A 6,000-nucleotide genomic window follows, 5' to 3' on the forward strand; every position below is an offset into this window, starting at 1 on the left:
ATTGCTCATGGAAGTTGGCCTCTGGTGCTCACCATCAAAAAGTTCACTTGAAATGTCCACTCATCGGGTAAGTTAGCGTGTGCCTTTAACATGAATTTGACTGCAAAAGGACATTTGACCTTTTTGAGGCTGTTTTGTGTTTCAAGATAATCTGCATGAACTTATTTAGTACAAAATGTTCATACTGCGTTTATAGTTTACGGGGAAATCTCCCAATAATCACAATGTGAACAGATCCTTCGTAAATGTTAGGATGTCCTAGGACAAGTAGCAGCCTAACTTAAAGAAGCCCTCTGCACTAACCTGAAACCTTATGTTATGCCTAGTTCAGGGCCTGAGGGTATGGGGCTTGACACAGGCATTCAAAGAACACCGATGAGAGAGGTCCTGCGCTTCCCCCTTGGGACTTGCACTAGTTGTAACCGTGTATCAGTATTTCCCCTGTATGTTTCTTTGTTTTTGTTTTTTTTTTCTCCTTTTTTTTTTATAATCTAATTTTCAGTCTAGTAGAATATTGAGGGACTCGTAGTTCTACTGAAAAGAAAGGAAGTAAAGCCATTGAGTTTCATGACCTCATCCGAGAATGAAGGAACAGATTGTATAATCGGATATAGATAAAGATGTTAGGAATGTGTGCTCAGGAATAAAAGTGAAATCTGCATCTGGAGAGTCAATAAAGCCCGGAGAATGGCATACAGTCTCACAAATTAATTTAAGGCAAAATTCAATTAGGAACCAGCTGTGAAATCTGCTTCATACAAGTTCCCTTTGTTTCTTCAAAGTTCACATCTAAACTCCACGTCCCAACTCGGGTTTCTGCAGACAATTAACCGTTCTCATACAGGTTAGGCCATGTTCACATCACATTTTTGGCCTACGTTTGACGTATATGCCAGGCAAAGCTCCGGATAACTGATGCCGCATGAACTCTCATGACCCTTTTCGTGATGTACCCGTTTAAACACTTACCGTTCTAGACTGATGCCACTGACGTACTGTGCAAGTTTTAGGCAGTAGTGGAAAAATTAATGAGTGAATGAACAGACCTAAATCAAATCAATATTTGGTGTAACCACCCTTTTGCCTTCAAAACAGCGTCAATTCTTCTAGGTGCGCTTGCACATAGTTTTTGAGGGAACTTGGCAGTGACATTGAATCTTCTGTGTATGTCGCTCCCTCAAATCCTTCTGTCTCTTTGTGTAATCCCGGACAGACTCGATGTTGTTGAGATCAGGGCTCTGTGGGGGCCATATCATAATTTCCAGGGCTCCTTGTTCTTATTTACACTGAAGATTGTTCTTAATGACATTGTCAGTCTGGGGCTGTTGTCCTGCTGCAGAATAGATTTGAAGCTAGATGCCTCCCTGATGGTATTGCATGATGGATAAGTATTTGCCTGTATTTCTCAGCATTCAGGACATTATTAATACTGACCAAATGCCCCAACTCCATTTGCTGAAATGCAGCACCAAACATGCAAGGAACCTCCACCGTGCTTCACTGTTGCCTGCAGACACCCATTATTGTGCCGCTCTCCAAGCCCTTCGGCAAACAAACTTCCTTCTGTTACAGCAAAATATTTCACATTTTGACTAAACAGTCCAGCGCACCTATGTTTTTCTGCACCCCAGTTCCTGTGTTTTCGTGCAGAGTTGAGTCGCTTGGCCTTGTTTCCACATTGAAGGTATGGCTTATTGGCCACATTCTTCCATGAAGGCCACACTTCTCCGAACAGTAGATGGGTGTACCTGGGTCCCATTGGTTTCTGCAGTTCTGAGCTGATGGCACTGCTGAACATCTTCTGATTTTGAAGGGAAGTAGGCATGATGTGTCTTTGATCTGCCGCACTAATTTTCCTTGTCTGACCACTGATTCTATGGTCCTTAACGTTGCCCGTTTCTTTGTGCTTCTTCAAAAGTGCTTTGACCGCTCATCTTGAAACCCCAGTCTGCTTTAAAATCTTTGCATGGGAGAGACCTTGATGATGCAGTATAACTACCTTGTGTCTTGTTGCTGTGCCCTGTCTTGCCATGGTGAAACTGTGACCTGAAACGGTCTTCCACAACTTCACCTTTTGTAGCAAAGTTTGGCTGTTCCTCCTACACAGCTGTTTCTGTTACAGTTAATGACCGTTTCAGCCTACATATGAAATTGATTATCATTATCACCTGTTTGGTATAATTTGTTAATCATACACCTGACTATAATCCTACAAAATCCATGACTTTGCAAGTGTACCTAGAAGATTTGATGCTGTTTTGAAGGCAAAGGGTGGTCATCCCAAATATTTATTTGATTTTAGATTTCTGTTCATTTGTTAATTGATAAAAAATACGAATGGTATGTTCACACGCTTACTGAAAAACGTCTGAAAACATGGAGCTGTTTTCAAGGTAAAACTCCTGATTTTCAGCCGTTTTTGTAGCAACTTGTGTTTTTCACTGTTTTTTACGGCCGTTTTTGGAGCGGTTTATCTATAGTCCATGAAAAATGACATGCACTTCTTTTTCGCAGGCGTTTTTTTTAACGCGGCCGTTTTTCAAAACTGCTGCGTATAAAAATGCCCCGTCGGAACAGACCGCCGTCTTTCCCATTGAAATCAATGGGCAGATTTTTTTTTAAAGTGTTCTGCTTACAATTTTTCGGCCGTTTACATCCCGAAAGACGTCTGAAAATAAGCCGTGTGAACATACCCTAACACTTCTAGTTTTGAAAGCATTCTTACTTTCCACAACTGCCTAAAACTTGCACAGTACTGTATACCGGCCAGACACAGACCAAACTTTTTGGCGGGTTATTCATTGGATTCCTGACAATTTGTCTGTCGGGTCCGTTCTGCTTTTTCTGGGCAGCCACATGCACTATAATGGACCACCCATGTGGCCTCTGAGGAAAGTTGAGCCGAGTCGGTGGGAGATTTAGTGGAATGTCCATGGCATTTAGAGGTCAGATCGAAGGGAGAACTACATGACGGCACCTTATAAGATTTGGTAATGAGAAGTTTATGCAACTGTCTAATGTTACGATTTTACTTTCCTCACTGATTTCTTGAATGAAAGCTTGCTTTCAGTGAATGGAAAAACTATTGTTAATGTTCAGGTACTGACCAAGTGCTGATCACAGCTGATGGTTTGTTACAATGTATTAGAGTAAAGAAACATTTACCAGCTTGGAATCCAGAACCGGAGAGAGATTTGATCTACTGCTGTGTTTTTCTCCCTAAGGGTATGTTCACACGAGGGCGTCCAAAACGGCTGAAATTACGGGGATGTTTCAGCCTGAAAACATCCCCGTAATTTCAGCCGTAACGGCATGTGCAGGCGCTTGAACGCCGCGTCCATTACGGACGTAATTGGCGCTGCTATTCATTGGAGTCAACGAATAACGGCTCCAATTACGGCCAAAGAAGTGACAGGTCACTTCTTTGACGCGGGCGTCTATTTACGCGCCGTCATTTGACAGCGGCGCGTAAATTACGCCTCGTGTGAACAGACAAACGTCTGCCCATTACTTTCAATGGGCAGATGTTTGTCAGCGCTATTTTCGGACGTAATTCGAGGCAAAAATGCCCGAATTACGTCCGTAATTAGTGCGTGTGAACATACCCTAAGCATTGCCTAGATCTTCTATTCTCATCGGATCAGCTGTTTTAGCAGAACCGATGTTTAGCCTCTGGATGTAAACAATAATGTTTCTATTCACTTATTGCCAGCAGTGATCTTAAAAATGATGAGCAATTGAAACACAGTCTGTTAGAAATCTGCAGAACTTTTCATTACACAATGATTAAGCTTTATTCGCAGTATATTGATGGATATTTTGACCCTGAGAGAAGTATCCTGGGATCTGTTAGTTTCCGGCCTCCTTCCTTCACCCTGGAAATGTGAATTGTATTACACGCTGCTTAGTAGCTTCTACTGTTTCCATGTTCATATTGTGCTGCGGCTTTGTGTTTCTGCTCGGCCTGTGAAGTGTCTGCATGTTTTTAATTATATTGCATTATGGAAACATGGCCAATAAAATCTAGGTCACTTGCTTGCAGCCTGCTCGGAGGAGGAATAGTAAACTTGCCGCTATGCCTGACTGCAGCCGTTCCGGAAGATTTCTTGTTCGTTTTAATAGTTATTGTTCTGTGGAATGTTGCAGATTACTTGCTCCCACTGGGTGTAATTGTGCCCCATGCCGCTTGTCAACACTTTGCCTCTCGTATACGATTCCGCAGAAGGCCCGAAATATGAACGATTTCTGAACGAAGGGCATCTGGTTATTACTTTATAAAGATGGAGTTCTAGATTTGCACATATCTATATATGTGTGTGTGTGTGTGTGTGTGTGTGTGTGTGTGTATGTATGTATGTATATATATATATATATATATATATATATATATATATATATATATATATATATATATATATCTCATTCTCTATCGCCCTGTCAGGACGATCGTTGTGACTCAACACCATTGCTGTCATTGATTAGGAACCTACATTGGTTTCTTCCAGCAGATAAAAAGCTGTCCTGGTCATGTGATAGAACCACAGGTGCCTGGGACGTCACAGTACAGTTATCAGAGCTGTGTCTTGTACTGGGCCGTGCACCTGTGTGTCCATCACCTGACAAGGACCGATTTATATCCCCTGGCAGAAAATCATGAAAGCTTCTTTTTAATGACTACGAGTAAAGATTTTATAATGTTGAGGAATTGATACAAAAAGTATTTTGGAAAATTGTAGAACATTTTTTATTTCAAGAATAAAATTTATTTGCTGAAACCGGAATACCCCTTTTTTAAATTGGAGCTTTTGATTGAAAATGCTTCAGGTCGCGCTGTTATACTTGATAGATGAGATTAAAATTAATTTTAAGGGGTGGTTCGGGCACGGACCGGTTTTTCATACTGATGACCATAGGATAGGCCATCAGTATATGATCGGTGGGCGTCCGACACCTGGACCCTGCACCGATCAACTGTTCCGGCTGCCTCGGCAGCGGATATTACACCGTTCAGTGCTGGATGCAGGTGGCTCCGTACACTGCATAGTGGCTCACTTGAATAGGAGCAGAGGTGCAGCTTGGCCGCTATACTGTGACTACAGCCATCTGCTTCCTGCATGAAGATCCGATGATTGCAGGGTCCAGGTGTCGGACCGCCACCGATCATATACTGATGACCTATCCTGTGGCTAGGTCATCAATATGAAAGTCCCATGCCCGACAACCCCTTTTGATTGCACTAAAAAACTAATTCTAGTTTTATTAGAGGGGTTGTCTGTAAGTTAAAGAAATTAAAGTAGCTGCAGGAAATGTTATAAAATAAGTTAAAAAAGCACAGAAAAATATTGCTCACCTTTTTAGTCCAGAATGTTTTAGTCCATTTTGCCAGGGTAGACTTCATTGGTCTCTTTTAAAACGCCATGGAAAAAAATCATGCAGCCTCCTGTACCAAACTTCCCCAGAGGAACTGTGGCCTTGTTTCCCCTTGTAACCAATCAGAATTCAGATTTTACTTTTCCAGTGTGGTTCCAAACAATAAGGATGGGATCACATTGTCGTTTGCCCCCCCACCCCCTCACACCTTTGTTGTTTTGGTAGAGTAACTCCCATGGGAGTTAATCAGCCAAAACAATAAAATGTATGTTAATATGCAGCAAAAAGGCACAGTGTGAACCAAGCCTAAAAGCTGCACATTGATTGGTTGTCCTTAATAACAAGGACTCTTCAAACATGAGGGGGGCATTTTTTGAAGGTTTTTTGTTTTGTTTTGTTTTTTTTACTTTTATAATTAATAGTTCCAATTGCGCACATAAAATAATAAAAAAAAATAATATATATATATATAATTTATTTTTTATTTTATGTGCGCAATTGGAATTATTCTATCCCCTGCCGTCTGTATCCATTGAAGTTGTTATGACTGGGTCTCAGTGATATGTCCATAGTGACGTAACCTCACATGATAGTATTGTCCAATGGCTATAGCCAGCAGTTACTTTTCAT

At 41.3% G+C, this 6,000-nt stretch overlaps 1 protein-coding gene across 3 annotated transcripts in view; it reads left to right on the forward strand.

Moving 5' to 3' along the window:
- The window catches only part of TIAM1 (TIAM Rac1 associated GEF 1), a 291,994-nt gene that overhangs the window by 45,129 nt on the left and 240,865 nt on the right, over positions 1 to 6,000 (forward strand). The gene's annotated exons all lie outside the window — the stretch shown is intronic.

Source organism: Rhinoderma darwinii, chromosome 2 (genome assembly GCF_050947455.1).
Source record: "Rhinoderma darwinii isolate aRhiDar2 chromosome 2, aRhiDar2.hap1, whole genome shotgun sequence".
NCBI lineage: Eukaryota > Metazoa > Chordata > Amphibia > Anura > Rhinodermatidae > Rhinoderma > Rhinoderma darwinii.